Source organism: Solanum tuberosum, unplaced genomic scaffold, assembly GCF_000226075.1.
Source record: "Solanum tuberosum cultivar DM 1-3 516 R44 unplaced genomic scaffold, SolTub_3.0 scf00428, whole genome shotgun sequence".
Lineage (NCBI taxonomy): Eukaryota > Viridiplantae > Streptophyta > Magnoliopsida > Solanales > Solanaceae > Solanum > Solanum tuberosum.
The window spans coordinates 249,343-267,345 of NW_006239354.1; positions in this window are offsets into that span (position 1 = coordinate 249,343).

The following is an 18,003-nucleotide window of genomic DNA, read 5'->3' on the forward strand; positions in this document are numbered from 1 at the left end:
CTTTAACCACTCTCTCTCTGTATGAGATTAAGCTCATTCTAAGTGAACACACCCACATGAACATCATAGAACAGTGACGCCATATCTTCAAAGCGAAAACTACAGCAGCCAACTCTAACTCATCATATTACCCCCCGATTTGCCTAAACTCGACTGTTATTCTCAAATCCATTTTAGGTTCAGATACTCAGTATGTACTCAAGAACCAAATGTTATAACTGGGTAGTAGTCAACTTCTCTTTCCATTCCTGAAACGTTTCCTCACAAGCTTTAGACCGTTAAAACTTCGCTGTTTTCCCAGTAAACCTGGGCAAATAAAACCCTTATCTAACAGATCTGTTTAACTGCTCTTTCAACTCTTTCAACTCTGCTGGTGCCATTCTATATGGCGAAAAAGAGATAGGACGAGTATCTGGAATGATGTCTTACCAAAGTTTATTTCCATTTCAGGAAGGGCTCAAGGTAGGTCATCAGGAAAAACTTCTGAAACTCTCTTACTATAGGAACTAACTGAAAATGAGGTATCTCAACACTAGAGTCATTAACTCGAACTAAGTAATAGATACAACCCTTCGAAACTAACTTTCTCGCCTTAAGGTACGAAATGAAACGATCCTTAGGTACAACTGAACAACTACTCCACGCTATGACTGGCTCACTCGGAAACTGAAACTTGACCCCTCGAGTTCTACAACTGAGGCCTAACAGGCATGAAGTCAGTCCACACCAAGAATGACATACAATTCTACCATGCCTAACTCAACTAAATCAACCATGGTACTCTTGTAATTGACGCAAATGGGACAATCACGATAAACTCTCTCTGCTAGAATAGCCTCACCAATAGGCGTAGATACACTGAATAACTCACTAAGTTGCTCAGAAATAACATCAAAGTTCATAGCAACATAAGGAGTTACAAAAGATAAACTCCCTCTAGGGTCTAGCAAAGCATAAACAATAAAATCAGAGACTCGAATCATACCAGTGACAACATCTGGCTAATCCTCTTGCTCATGGTGACTGATGATTGCATAGAGGCGGTTTGCCTCTCTGCCAGAGCTAGAAGTAGCTCCTCTAGGTATCTTCCTGTCTAGGGGAGCAACTGATGAAACTTGGGCCCTATTTCTCAGATTTCCACTACCTTGCCTGTTCTTAGGGCACTCCTTCATGAAGTGACCCTCTTGTCCACACTTAAAACAACATGTCTGGCCATCACGACACTTACCTGGGTGGGTTCTACCACACTTAGCACATGCAAGAGCCTTACTACCCTTTGGTACCATACTGCCTTGAGGATAGGCATGTCTAGCCCTGAAACTATAGGAATTTCTATTGTACCCATCTTTGTTCTCAGGTGCAAGTGCACTAGCAGATGGTGGAGCAGGTCACTTCTGTTTCTGTGGGAGGGATGACTGATTGTCATCATTCTTTTGATGCCTGAACTCGTCCCCTACTATCTTAGCCCTCTTATCCTTAAACTCTTCTCTATCCTTCAGCTTATCCTCCTCAACCTGTTATAAATGGATCATAAATCTTGCTAGGTCAATATCCCCTATCAGCATACCTACCTTGCCTTCCTTGCTTGAATGAAGAGATAACCCAGTAACATATAAACTCATTCTACTTCTCATGTCCGCAACCATCTCCGAAGCATAGCGGGAAAGTTGCATGATCTTCAGACTGTACTCATGAACACTTATAGCCACGGGATTAAGGGTAAGAAACTCTTTTATCTTTGCCTCACGCAACTCACGAGGAAAGAAACGGCCCATGAGAGCACTCTCAAACACAACCTAACACACTACTGGCGCATCCTCAAACCTATTCTTTTTCCATTGGTAAAACCAGATTGTAGCGACACCCTTCAATTGGTATGCAGCTAGTTACACCCTCTCCGACTCAGTAACATGCATCACATCAAATACCCTTTTAAGCTCCGTAATGAAGTTCTCCGAATTCTCAGTGATACTTGAACCGGTGAAGCTTGGTGGATTCATCCTTAAGAGTTCACGGATCCTTGAAGTATCAACCACTTCATGTCGATTATCTCTCTGCCCAACATAATAGGTCCGAACTTGACTTATCATCCGGATAGCTTCACGAATATCAGCATATTTGATCTCTTCTTGGGTTTGCACTTCCAGGGCATTTGGTAACTCGTTTTCCTCAACACTCTACATAGCTGGATGAACTTTGAATGCTCTTCGTGGAGGCAAAATACTATGAAAACACGCGCAAGCAGGAATTAGAAGGAAAATTTTTAGAGATGAACTCTAACGCACGAAATGAATGTGAAAAAAGTAAGATAGTTTCTAATTGTTGCAGCATCCTAATTATAGATGTGCTGTGCTTCACACCGATAACTAGGACTCTACAAACACGACTTCATATACTCCCTAGGACTCTGGAACTCTGTGCTCTGATACCAAGTTTGTCGCGCCCCGAGCCTACACCCTAGACGTGGCCGGGCACACGAACACCATTGCTGGCCCCCAAGTGAACCTTTGGCCTGGCTTACTTAACTCAGCGGAAACCTCAACTCAACAGAATAACTCCATGCAATGAAAGTTCATAAAACAACCTAACTGATAAAATCAGGCCAAAAAGGCAACTCGAGTCTCAAAATAGAATATGTATATATATACATAAATGAGATACTCAATACTAACTGACTAACTGTCTATGAAGACTCTATTATACTAAGATGGATGTTGGGACAGACCCCGCAACATCCTAATAAAACAAAACTAGTAAAAACGAAATAACAGAATCCTCTGGAATGCAAGGAGGCTCACCACCGACTCTAGAATGCTAAGCTGGATCAACAGCGTGCTAGATGATGATCCTGAGTACTCGCGTCTTCATCATAATAAGATGCAGGCCAACTGGCATCAGTACATGGGTACGAGTATGCAAGTTGGGCAACTAAACAACGACTTAAGCTTGAAAGGGCTACAAAAGAGAACTTACCTTGGCTCTATTCAACTCATGAGTAACTGAACTAAATATAAAGCATTAAGAAACATGTAATATATATAAAGCTTGTAAAACTATTTAAAACATTACGTCAAAAATCATATTGATATTATCATAAAAATACCATGCTCCCTCTCAAAGTCTACTTGTTCAATGCATGAATGAAGTCCCATACCCCTATCCATACTAAGGGCAGAACCCCTCGAGGTACCATGCATTTTCTACTGTGGGAGTTTCTCTAACCGACAACCACCACTAGGAGCCTAAGTGGTGATACAACGTTTTTCCCATCATGCTACCAGACTGTCCTATACTTTGCCGTCATATAGAACTACTTTAACTTTAACTTCGTGGATCCACTAGCTTAATTTACGTGATCATCTAAAAAGTATGACCCGTTAAATCCCATGTTGGCTACATGGTTGGTTGAGTTAATATGAATTCACGTCCCCATTTATGCGGTCAAGACTTATCCCAAAAATACTTTGGCTCATAAGTGTTGTAAACACATCTTTCTTTAGTTTGAATTAATTGCTCAAACTACCCTCTTAAAAGAGGTAACTGCTATTGAAAACTCTTTCTAAAAAGAACATATCAAAACCATATTTTAATATGATCATTGATGACTCGGGAAGTCATACTGCATAAACATTGAAGGTATATCTAGAGACCATACTGTTTAAACATTAATGACATACTCGGTTGTCATACTAATCAAGATTTAGAAACTCTTTCGCAAAACTTATCTCTTTTTCTTAAACAGAGATAGTACTCAAACTGCTCAAAACTCTTTTGGAAAATCACAATTTCCTCTCATCTTAAATGTGACACATTTATAAACTTCTTTGAGAATAATTAGTTCCCTAATAACTTTTGAGAAATGAATTGACTCTATACTCTTTATTTAACTTGAAACTCTATACTCTTTACTTAACTTGAAACCTGAGCAAAAAAATAAAGTTAAAACGTTCAATAAAGTCTCTTGAAAAACTGTAAAAACTTGCTTTGACTTACCTCTTAACTTCTAAGCTTGACTCTAACATCACTTGATTTTGATCCTAACTTTCCTCGGAGAGTATTATGGATTCAAGGGTAATGATCTCTTGTTTATGGATGAGTTCGGGATGTCTAGATGTAACGTAGAGTGATGAAAACAACTATAAAAGATAGGTACATTACCAAGGAACATCTATGAAAAAGTGGGGAAGGAATGGGAAGGGTTAGCGTCCTTGGCGCTCTGAAATGCGCGGGGCACTAGCCTTCAGACTTTAGAGGGGCCTGCAAGGCACTCTGCAATGTGCGCCACCCCAAGGGGGAAACTTCAGAACCCCTATTGGGGAGCGCTGGCTGGCGCGATGCCCCAGCTTTTTTCCCCGAAAAATATGACTTTTCTCCTTTATTTTTCCTACTCTAAACCTTCTTAACTTCAAAGGTTCCAGCCCCAAACATTTATAATCATAAAACCCCTTAATATACATTAGATTCAACTCGAAATCACAACCGGAAACATGCACCAAACCAACAAGAAACTTCAACAACACAACCACAACCACAAACTTCAACAAATGCAACCAATCTTTTCTCGGAATTAAAACAAGTTGGCGTGTGGGGGAATGAACCAACCCAACACTATGATCTTACATACCTTAATAGGGATCACGCCTGATGAAAACCACGACGATCTTGACAAATCCTTGCTTCTTCTTCTCTTTTCTCTTCTTCTCTCCTTTTCTCTCAAGAACCCTAACTCTCACTTTTAAAAGGGAAAACTGATTTAAAATCAGTCTAGACCCTTAATATAACCAAAAAAAATGGTTAGGGAAAACACCAAAATACCCTTACAAATTCGGAAGAACTTCCCTGTGCCAACAGCCCAACTTCCCAAGGGCATAACTCACTCGTACGAACTCAGAATCGAGCAAACTCGGCAGCGTTGGAAAAATCACTCCAACAGCATTCCAAACATAACTATAAATACACCTAACTCATCTTGAGATAGGAGGTATGACTGTCTGAAGTTGACCAAAAACTCATTTCTTCCATACTTAGCTATATTTCCAGATTTTGAATTCTTTCCAAAAAAATGACTATTTCCAATTCTAAGCTTTTTCATAGCTATTTCAAATTTCCGGATGTTACAAGATGTGAGGTGACTTCCCTTATCCCTAAGTAGATAATCACGAGAAGATTACCCATGACATGATATGATAATTGTGTGGTGACTACCCTTAAAATATAACTTCTATAGTAAGGCAATAGGTGAATACCCATTATCCTTTATGTTGATCATAGAGGAGAATACCTATGATCCTCATGTAATGATGTGGAGGCGAATACCTATATCATAGAATGGTGGGGCATGGAGGATAATACCTATGTTTCCCTAAAATCGTTATGGAGGTGAATGCTTATGACTATACATGTAAAGTAAGGTGAATACCCATTTGGCCTATATGATAGACATAGAGAGGTGAATACCAATTGGACCTTATGATAAGACATAGAGAGGTGAGTTCCCATATCTTAAGAATAAGTAAAGAGTAATATGCACAATGACTTGTATGGATTGTAGCTCTATAGGCCTTCCATGATATGTATGACTTGAGGTGATTCCCCTTACCCTTTATGATGTGCTAAATATGAGACCAAAGAGATGATCAATATGCATGAAAGTCTAAAGTGGTACTTAGTATGGGTAGAATTATGGGGTCTTATCCATGCATTGCACAAGTATGACTTGAAGTTAATTATGAAGTGTTCTCTTATATGATGTATGCTTAGTTTGTATTGTTGCTATAGTAGCCTTCCTTGATATGTTGACTAAAGGTGAAGATTACCTTGTCTATGAAGAACTAAGCTAAGGATGAGACCATAGGATGGTAAGTATGATTATGATCACCAAAGGGGATACTTAGCATGTATGTGATTATGGGATCCTATCCATGCATTGCACAAGTATACTTGGAGGTTATTTATGCAGTGATTTTCTTATGATATGAAGGTCTAAGTATTGACTATGTATATTGACTATGCTTTGTGATGACTAATGCTTACATTATGTCTTTGTTGGAAATTATGCTTATGAGTATGTTATTATCTCTTATACTTGTGGCTTATGCCTTATGTTGACTAACCCATATTGTACCATCTCGCAATTTGAAATAACTAGGAAGAAGCTAATAATTGGAAATAGTCATTTTTTGAAAGAATGAAAATCTGGAAATTTGTTTGAGTTAGGAAAGGTTGAGTTTTGGTCAAGTTCAAACGGCCAGAACTCCTAGCTCATGATGAGTTAGGTGTACTTCCAGATAAGGTTGGAATGATCTTTCCAATTCCTCCAAGTTTGCGTGATTCTGAGTTCGTATGAGTATGTTATGCCCTTTGGAAGTTGAGCTATTGGATTAAAGAAAGTCTAATCCGGATTTTGGAAGGGTAAATTAGTATTTTCCTTACCTAATTATTCTAATTCGTTTTAAGGAGTTTAATTGGGATAAAGTCAGATTTTATTCAGTTTTAGAAAAGTGAATTTCACGCTAAGGCTTGGAGAAGAGGAGAAAAGAGGAGAAAGGAGAAGAACGTTCAAGATTCGTCGACTTCGTCAAGGATAGCTTGTGGATTTCGTCGGGGGTGATCCCTAAAAGGTATGTGAGATCACATAGTGTTGGTTTAGTTCAGCCACGCGCCAACCATGATTTAATTCAGCGAATTTAAGTCTTTGCAACTTTAGAAACTGAGTTCTTGATGAACATTGTTGAAGGTTTTGTTTGAATTAATGTGGGTTGTGTTGTTGGAGTTTTCTTGCGATTTGATTCATGTTTCCGGGTGTAATTTCGGTTTGAATCTATCAAATATTGAGGATTTAAATGATTCTAAGCGTTTGGGAAAAGAACCATTGAAGTTTAGAGTTGAAAATCGAAGAAGAAAAGTCGTCAAACACCTGGGGAAGGGGGTGGGGCGTCGCGCCAGCCAGCGTGCCCCAAAATAGCCTCTAAATGTGGGGCTATGGGGCGACACGCCAGCCAGAGCACCCCAACTTGCCCTCTTAATTTTGAGGGGTGGCTCCTCGCTCCTCTCAAAGCGCCAGGGACGCCAGATCTCCCCATTCTTTCCTTATCTTTTCGTACTAGTTCCTTAGTGATGTACCTATGTTTTCTAGTTCATTCCAATACTCTAAGGTACATCTAAACATCATGAAATCATCCATAAATATGAGATCATGAACCTTGAATCCATAGTTCAATTCAAGGAAACTTAGGATCAAAGTCAAGAGAAGTTAAGAGTCAAGTCAAGAGTCAAAAGTCAAGTTAAGAGAAGTTCATAAAGTTTTCCAAAAGTATTTTACAAATGTTTTAACTTTATTTTAAGACTTGAGTTTTGAGTTGAGTAAAGAGTAAAGTTTGAAGTGCATTTCTTCCGAAGAGTATATCGGGACTATGTAATCCCAAAGAGTAAATGTTTTCACATTTAAACAAGAAAGAAAACTGAGATTTCCAAAATAGCCTTTGAGCTAGTTTTCAGTAAAAGAGTAAGAGTAAAGTTCATTCTTCAAAGATTATACGGGAACTAAGTATTTCCAAGAGTTAAAAAGTTCACATTTGACCAAGAAAAGAAACTGACATTTCCAAGAGAGCTTTTAAGCTAAGTTTTTGAGTAATTAACTCAAACTAAAGAAAGAGTTTTGTTTTTACAAACATATGAGCTAAAGTATATTTTGGGAGTAGTATTAAGCACCAATATGGGGACGATCTTCAGTTCAGATAACTCACGTCTCCATAAACCATATAGCCATCATGGGTAGTAAAGGATCATACTTTTTAGATGACTCCTTAAGATGCATTTAGCATAAGCTAGTGGATCCACTAAGTTAAGCATTCTATATGACGACAAAGTGTAGGACAGTTTTGGCAGCGTGGGCAAGACGTTGTATCACTACTTAGGCTGATAGTGGTGGTTGTCGGTTAGAGAAACTCCCACATAAACTATATTACTTTATTATATGAGTAAAGTTGAATTTGTTATTACATTTTCTTTAAAGAACTAAGTTGCTTTTACTGTTTTACAAAGCTTTCCTTATATTGCATGTGTTTCATTGCTTTATTTTGAGTTAAGTATTCATGAGTTGAGAAGAGCCAAGGTAAGTGTTTCTTTCAGATTCCTTTCAAGCTTACGTTGTGTTTAGCATTCCAACTCGCATACTTGTACATTCAATGTACTGATGCCAGTTGGCCTGCATCATCTTATGATGCGGACACAGGTAACCAAGATCAGCATCCAGTGCCTCGTTGATCAGGTTCAATACGCAGAGTCAGTTGGTGAGCCTCCTTGCTTCCGAAGGGCTCTTTTTTACATTACCTTTCTAGTAATCAGTTGTTAGGATGATCGGGGGTCCTGTCCCGACATCTCTCCTTGTTTTAGAGGATTCATAGAGTTAGTAGTTCAGTTGTCTTTAATTTATTATTCAGATGTTGTTTAAAAACTTCAATTGCCATTTTGGCTAAGTGTTATTTCTTTTTAAAGTTATGTTTTGAGATTATCTTGTTAAGTTAAGTCTTCCGCTGAATTAAGTAAGCCAGGCCAAGGGTTCACTTGGGGCCAACAATGGTTCTCGAGTGTCAGTCACGTCCAGGGTGTAGGGTCGGGGAGTGACACATATTTTATGGTCTGATGATGATATGCTAGTTATCATATTTAGTACATTTTGTACTAACGCATACTCTTACCTACATTCTTATCAAATGTAGGGTTCGGCGATATTGAGTTCCAACTTTGAGGCTAGGTTTTTAGTAGGAGAAAGGAGTTAAAGATTGGTGAGTCCTCATAGCATCGAGGATAAAGCTAAGAGGGAGATATTGTAACACCCCGTAGTCTAGTACGCCATCTAGGGCTAAGTGAGGGGGCAACAAGTCTAGACTAGAGGGCAAAGAGCCAAGGAATAAAGGCAAGCCCCAAGCTAAAGGCCAAGACTGCCCCAACCTTTGCAAGTACTTCCTCATCTTCACTACCACCACCATGGCCAGTGGTGAGGACCACGGCTCGTGCAGTGGTCCGTGGAGCTTGGGCAGTAGCTCCCTAAAGGCTGCCTAAAGTTAGCACATCACAACAAGCCATGGGAACGCTCGTGGTCATGCCTTAAACTTTTGGAGGCAAAGTCCTTGTGTCCTAGCTACTGGACCATGAACCACGAGCAGGACCACGGCGTGTGGTGTGGACCACGGCTCGTGATCCCTGTTGTAGTGCCTGGCACCATGCTGCCTAAGTGAGGCCAAATTAGGAAATTCCTTTTTTAGTTAGTATTAAGTGGGGTCATTTTGTATAGACTTTATACACCTATATAAACTATTTTAAGCCTTTAATCACCCCAATTAAGTCATTATTTCCAAAACCCCAAAATATCCCAAAGTTTATCTTCTAGAAAAGTCTCTCTCTAGAAAACTCAAGAAAGAAGAATAGAATCAAGCTAGGTCAAATTCCTCCACTCTTCCAAGCTTTGTGAGGCCTTTGTATCCAAGGTATGACAGCTTATTCATCTATGGATTCTTCCATCTATGGAGTCCCCTAGAATTCCCCCAATTGTGATGATGAATCCCCAATTCAAGTTAGGGTTCCTTCTAATATTATGGGTTGAGTTGAATATGATTCCAATTGAGTGGATAGCACTTGTTTATGATTGATTTAGTATTGAATCATGCTATTAAGATGATATTATATGTTTTTCATGGTTGACCCTAGTTTAATTGATAAATTTGTCTCCTCTAGTTCATCATCATATCCTCCATAATGATGCTGCCAGTAGAGCAAATTTAATTGCCTACTAAACTGATAATTCTCACATGTCATTCCCAAATGCAAGCATTTACAATTGACACAGAAGAGTCTCCAACATTCAGGACATCCCCTAATCAGATATTCCCTTAGATCATCAACTAGTGTACAAATACAATCTATAATAGGGCAATCAATAACTATTGGCGAAGCCAGAACTTACGTTAGTCGAATGGCATATCTTACTCGCATAAGGAAATCAACCGACATTATTGAATCGATATCTAAAATTCCATTGCAATCAGAAGCAGGACACTTCATAGAAATCATCTCATGGATATCCTTGTTAATTTTTTTGCCTATATAATTTTGTATACATTCTTCACAATAAAGATGATTGCAATTGGTGCCCCGCATCATTTTGTTTGGCAGAGAAAACACATTTTTACAAATTTCACAAAAAGTACATGAAGATTCCCCCTTTTTAGAAGTACTTTTATCTAGGTTAAGTGAATTTGGAATAACAGAATACTCAATTTCTAGAGGTTTTTTACCAACATCGTGATTAGAGCTTGATTCCAAGTTCATACCTAAATGAAACTAAGCTGAGTAAAAGAAAATTTGTTGCAGCTCGATATCATTATCTCCGCTCTCGTAACCATTTTTATTTTCGGTGATAGCGATGACAGTAGAATTCAACAAGTTGGAATCAACTTCGATATCGCCGGAGTGCAAGATTTGCAAATCTGTTGATTCCATTTCAACTTGATTCTGTCGTCAATGGACCCTATATTTATTTCCCAATATATGCATATCTGTTGTATATAAATACTATTTTTTCCAGGTTTTTGTATTTATTTTACTTTATAGGGTTTAGAATTAATTTGGATTGTACCAAATTTGAAATAAATTAATGTATTATGCGGAATTTGGTATGACGTGTCGAAAGATGTGTCGGCCAAGTGAAACAGTCAATAAGACCATGTCACGCATTGAAAGTGATACAACGTGTCTAATCAAATCAAACACGTATGAAAACACGCCTCCTCTACACTGATGTGTTTGAACCATTAAAAAAATATAAACTAAAATTTGATTGGTCAAAACAAATCACCCAAATCTAAATACTTCCCACTCAATAGAACTAACATGTTCAAACCAATAAAATATCATCATCCCAACTTCAACCTAATCGATCAAAAAAATGGTCCTAGAGCAACGGGAGTGTGGATCGGGATCACAACCCAACCACACCTTCTGCGATGAAACTAATTTCCAAATATAACAAACATTAGCAGCAAGAATGAGCTAAAATGTTATTGGACAAATCATCGACGATGAATTCTTCTAATTATGCTAAGTTGAAGAGTTGTAGTAAATGATTCTAGGTGAAATGTGTATCCCCTGGTTGGGATTTTGCGATTGAGGAAGTATGAATGTTTGATAAATTTTGCATATATAAATATGTTGGCGATCACACTTGCAACGCCGAACATGCCATGCACAACCATAAGGAAATGTCAACCAAAGTCATTGCATCGCTTTGTGTGAATTGCAAGGACAAGGGTCCATACACTAAAGACATTCAGAGGATTGCTTTCAAAAAATTTCATTATAGTCCAAAGCTCCACAAAAGGAACACCTTCCTTCAACATATAAATATTCTCTTTTATATAGTGAATGTAGCTGAAGACTTAGAATATTTTCTTTGTCTCAACTCTCTCTTTCACTACTACACACTACAATATTATTTCACACTTTTTTTTTTTTTTGGGATACTTCACAAAGGAAGAAACACCATTATTTATAGATGAAGAAGTCTTCCATATAATCAATGGGTAGAATGAGGGGTAGTAATGTGTGTAAATGAATGTTATAGATGTTACATAAGTTACTAATGGTCATATGAGTTACAAGAAAGTAATGACCATGAGTTACAAGAACTATTGGTCATATAAGTTACAAAAACCAATAGTCATCTTCTACCACAATTTATACCCACTAACATATACCTTTAATATTTTATTTTAATAATAAAATGTATATATACACCAAAAATTAGTACACTTTATGTATTTATATCATTGTAATCTTTGAGCAATACACAAGTTCAAAATTATTCTCTTCTAAAACTCTCTATAGTATGAGCTATCTAGGTATTGATATAGATGATCGTAATTCCCATTTCCCAAAGTACTTATGCATGATAATCTTTAACTCCGGCTTCACTGTTCAGAGAATTTCTGGAAATTTCTGTAATCTAGAACAGAAAGATAGTTCCAGAGATTCAAGAGATTCTCCGCTAAAACATGGAAACCTTCTTAGGTTCTTACAACCATGCAAACATAGTTCAATGATTTTTCTGGAACATCCTAGGAAATGGTGAATCAAATTAGTTCTACTCTTCATAATATAAGAAAAATCTCCCATTGTTAAATTTTTTTGAGTGAAATGAGGCGAAAATACTCTACCAATTACACGAGCCTCATCCCCTTGGTTGTTATCCATGTATTTAAATGTACCTTTTTTGTAAGCGAGCCTCATTCCTTAGATCTAATAGCCTCCAATAAACACTAACAACATTAGTGGCACTGATATGGGACACTGTGTTGTCAAATATCACTTTGTTTCTCAGCATAACACCAATGTATTATATCACACAACTCTAGTTCTGATATATGAAACAGGCAATACACTACTACCTCTACTACGTCTTTGATATATGAATGATCATTTTAAGTACTTAATTCCTATTTACCATGTAACATTTGACAGTAGATGTCAATGGAGACTACGCTTCTTCAGTAGGGGAGAAATTATTTGACCTCGAGCGCTGAAGGTACATTAGATTCCTGGAAATAGTCCCCTTTCTGTGTGTTTGCTTTCTGTGTAGCATAATTAAAAGAAATTCTCGTCGATGATTTGTCCAATAACATTTTAGCTCGTTCTTGATGCTAATGTTTGTTATAATTGGAAATTAGTTTCATCACATAATGTGTGGTTGGGTTGTGATCCCGATCCACACTCCCGTTTCTCTAGGACCATTTTTTTGATCGATTAGGCTAAGGTTGTGATGATGATATTTGTTTGGTTTGAACATGTTAGTTCTATTGAGTGGGTAGTATTGTGATTAGGGTGATTTTTTTTGACCAATCAAATTTTAGTTTATGTTTTTTAATAGTTCAAACACATCAGTTGTACATGAGGCATGTTTTCATATGTGTTTGATTTGATTAGACATGTTGTATCACTTTCAATGCGTGGCATGGTCTTATTGACTGTTTCACTTGGCCGACACGTCTTTCGACACATCATACCAAATTGCGCATATTGCATTAATTTATTGCAAATTTTGTATAATCCAAATTATTTCTAAACCTTAAAAAGTAAAATAAGTACAAGTAATATACAACATATATGCATATATTGGGAAAGAAATATAGGGTCCCATTGACGCCAGAATCAACTTGAAATGGAATCAACAGATTTACAAATCTTGGGCTCCGGCAAAATCGAAGTTGATCCCACCTTGCTGAATTTTGTTGTCATCGCTATCACCAAAAATAAAAATGGTTACGAGAGTGGAGATAATGATATCGAGGTGCAACAAAGTCTCTTCTACTCAGCTTTGTTTCATTAAGGTAAGAACTTGTAATCAAGCTGTAATCATGGTGTTGGTAAAAAAAACCGTAGAAATCAAGTATTCTGTTATTCCAAGTTCGCTTAACTAAAAGAATGTACTTCTAAAATGGGGAAATCTTCATGTACTTTTTGTGAAATTTGTAAAAATGTACACAATGATGCAGGTCACTAATTGCAATCATCGTTTTTGTGAAGAATGTATACAAAATTATATAGGCAAAAAAAATAATAAGGATATCTATGAGATGATTTCTATGAACTGCCCTGCTTCTGATTGCAATGGAATTTTAGATATCGATTCAATAATGCCGGTAGATTTCCTTATGCGAGTAAGAGATGCCATTCGACTAACGGAAGTTTTGGCTTCGCCAGTAGTTATTGATTGCCCTTTTATGGATTGTATGGGTACAATGGTTGATGATCTAAGGGAATATCCTATTAGGGTATGTCCTGAGTGTTGGAGACTTTTCTGTATCAATTGTAAATGATTGCATTTGGGAATGACATGTGAGAATTATCAATTTAGTAGGCAATTAAATTTGCTCTACTGGCAGCATAATTATGGATGATATCATGATGAACTAGAGGAGGACGAAGAAGTAGATGAAGATGATGATGATGATGATGATGAAGGAGAAGAAGAAGAAGAAAGAGGAGGAAAAGGGGAGGAAACTCCATGATAAAAAACTTCAATGAATCTGAAAAGGTTCAAGTTTTGGTTTCTTGGAAACAAAATATCAATTTGAATTCTTATTTACTTTATATGCAGTCTATTGTTGGTTAAAGACGAGTATGTAGGGTCTTTTATTTGTTTTCAATTGTAGTTTTTAAGTTGGTGAAAAAACAATATGCAGGGTCTTTATGTTTGAATTAGTTATTAAGTCTGATTTGGATGGGCTCTAGCAGTGGAGGCATATTGTCCAATGTAGGTCTAGACCAAAATGTGAAATCTTCTACTTTGCAGACAAGTTGTTCTATTTTATATAGAGTCTAGGTTTGTATGACCAACTATCAGGCCCATATTTCTTTTATTTTGAATAGGCTGTTCAAATTATTTTTAACTACATCACTTATTATATCAAATTATTAAAGAATTCATCTCACACTTGGTGTTTAAAGTAAAAAATGATTTAATTTGCTTTGGAAAATCAGGAGATAGGTTGTATGTGTTACACCCTAACTTAGGATAAGAAGTAACATATAAGAAAAATGCATGAGAGATGTTAAGTATATATAAGTAAGTACATTAGTAGACTTTGTACTTTAATGATGTCTTTAAAAGTTGTTCAGGTCTATGCCCAGATAGAAAAATATCACTAGTGGGTTAGGCAATTACATATGGTATTAGAGTAAATTTTGTGTTAACTGTGTCGATGCAACCTATAGTTAACCTGAGTTTAGCCAAATTCCGATAAGGTGAGGCAAACACCTTTTCTAGGTCTCGACAAATCTCAAGTGGTGGGGAAAATCACAATGGTGGCGCAAACCTCAACGAGGACGTTGAGTCCACAAGAGAGGGTCTTTGTGACACATATCCTTAGGATAAGAAGTCCACATAGACAAAAACACATGATAAGTAAGCAGATCTAACACTTTAGTGGCGCGTTTTAAAGTTGGGTGGATCTAGGGCGAAATGAAAAATATCATTAGCACGTCAAACCATTGTTTGGTTGGAAAAGGCAACGTAGAATTATATATATATATATATATAAGAGGTGGTTTATGTCACTTCCCAGCTTAGTATAAGAACTCCACATCGATAAAACACATGAGAGTTATTAGGACTAACGGTGAACCAATAATGGTTTTCAAACACATTGTGCCAACACCAAACACCTTAACCTCACCAGCGTTACCAATTTTAAAAGCTACTTACATTCAGTCAATCCAAATAACTTATACTATGAAACACTTACAATACTTAGCTAAACAATGCTTATCCACAATATGTGATGACCCTTATTTAATTAATATTCTAATTTATGTAGGGTTGAATCAGAAAATATTCAACATATTGTTAATCAAATATCGCTCAAATTATACAAGACATCAGTATCTTATTTGCAAGATGTTGTGGGAATAGATACTCATTTAGAGGAAGTAAAATCCGAACTAAAAGTTGAAATCAATGAAGTTCGGAGTGTGGGGATTTGGGGCATCGGGGGAGGGGGATTTATAATACGACAATAGCAAGTTCAATTTTTGACACACTCTCGTATCAATTTGAAGCTTCAAGTTTCACTGCGGATATTAAAGAAAATAAATGTGGAATGCATTCTTTGCAAAATATCCTTCTCTCTGAATTGTTAAGGAAAAAAGATAATTATATGAATAATAAGGAGGACGGAAAGCATATGATAGCTCGTAGACTTCGTTTTAAGTAGGTTTTAGTTGTGCTTGATGACATAGATCATAGAGACCATTTGGATTACCTAGTAGGAAATCCTAATTGGTATGGTAGTGGGAGTAGAATTATTGCTACAACTAGAAATAAGCATTTGATTGAAATCAGTGATGTGATATATGAAGTGAGTACACTAGTTGACCAACAAGCTATTAAATTGTTCAATCAATATGCTTTCATCAAAAAAAAAGTTCCCGATGAATATTTTGAGAAGCTCTCAATGGAGGTTGTACATCATGATAAAGGCCTTCCTTTAGCCCTAAAGGTGTAGGGTTCTTTATTTCATAAGAGGGACATAACAGAGTGAAGAAGTGTTATTGAGGAAATGAAGAATAAATCTAAAATTGTGGAAAAGCTCAGAATTAGCTATGATCAATTGGAGGCCATACAAATAGATATATTACTAGATATAGCATGCTTCTTTCGAGGGAAAGATAAAGATTACATCATGAAATTTTTTGAGAGTTGTTATTCTGGAGCAAATATTGGATTGCGTGTCCTAATTGACAAATCTCTTGTATTCATCTCTGTAAACAATACTATTGAAATGCATGACTTAATACAAGAAATGGGTAAACATGTGGTGAAAATGCATAAAGATTCGGGAGAACCTAGCAGAATATGGAACATTGAAGATTTCAAAGAAGTGATTGACAACAACATAGTAAGTAGGTTAAACAATGCAATATTATTCAATTTCCTTTTTTCATATATTGATATTTATTTATCTTATGTTATTAAGCCATTAATTGGTCTACTAGCCGTTTATTTATCTTTTTGTCAAGGGACCATAACAGTGGAAGCAATCTGGTGTACTTATTTTGGACAATTATGCTTTAATAAGAAGGCAATGAAAAATAAGGAAAATCTTAGTATATTATACATAAATGATGGTAGTTTAAACAATTTATTTTTACCCCCTTCTTCGATTGATTCGAAATACATTCACAACGACTCCATTGAGTGTCTCTCCAACAACTTGCGGTGGATTTTCTGGAAGCAATATCCTTGGGAGTCATTGCCAGAAAATTTTAAGCCTCAAAGGCTTGTTCATCTCTATCTTGGGTGAAGTTTACTGAATGATTTATGGACAAAAAGAAAGGTATCATTTTATTTGAGATACTTCCTATTTTGGCTTTTCCTAGAATTTGATGTTTGTGTTTAAATTGAATAAGATATTAGTTCCATAAACTCAAATTAATGTCTGTTTGTTGTGAATAGGAGCTTTTGCCGTGTCTACGATGCCTAGATCTGAGCTTCTCTAAAAGACTGATGCAAACACCAATTTTCACGGGGATGCCAAATTTGGAGTGTTTGAATCTAGAGAAATGTAGTAGTCTTAAAATGTTCACTCTTCCTTGTGTGATTGCAAAAAATTCATTAAGTTAAATTTGTATCGTTGTGAAAGCTTTAAAGTTTTCCATGTTTTAATATGAGGTCTCTTGAACATCTGAATCTAGAGGGTTGCCAAAGTTTGGAGATATTTCGAGAAATAATTGGAAGAATGAAGTCGGAGTTAGAGATAAAGGTGAAAGGCATTGGGATAAGTGAAACACCATCATCTATTATTCAGCACCAAGCTCATCTTACAAAGCTAGATTTGTCAGTCATGGAAAAACTTGTAGCTCTTTCATGTTTATTTGTTCCAACCTGGAGGAGCTTGATGCTAGCTACACTCGAGTGTTTAGAAGATGGAGTGTTTTCTGTGTTCCCTCAGGTGAATGAAGGTTTATACTGATTGAAAATTTTGAATCTCAGTTTCTGCAATTTAACAGATGGACGACTTCCGGAAGACATTGGATGCTTATTGTCTTTGAAAGGGTTGCATCTCATTGGAAATAATTTTGTGCATTTGCCTGAAAGCATAGCCCAACCTGGTGATCTTGAAACCTTGTATTTATTAAATTGCAAGAGGCTACCGCAGCTGTGAGAATTTTCAAAGAAATTGCATACAATATCTGCAGATTAGAGCAATGATTTGATCTGTAATTCGTTGTTTCATAATATCTCATCTGCTTAAGATTCCTTGTCACTAAGAGCGCTTATGAGTTAGGGGATCAACATCCCAGGTTGGTTCGACCATCAGGGAACTAGTACAAGTGTATCAGTCAATTTGCCTAAAAATTGGTACGTACGTGGGAACTTCTTGGGATTTGTTGTATGTTACTCTGGAAAATTGATTGACATGACAACTCACTTGATTCCCTTATGTGATG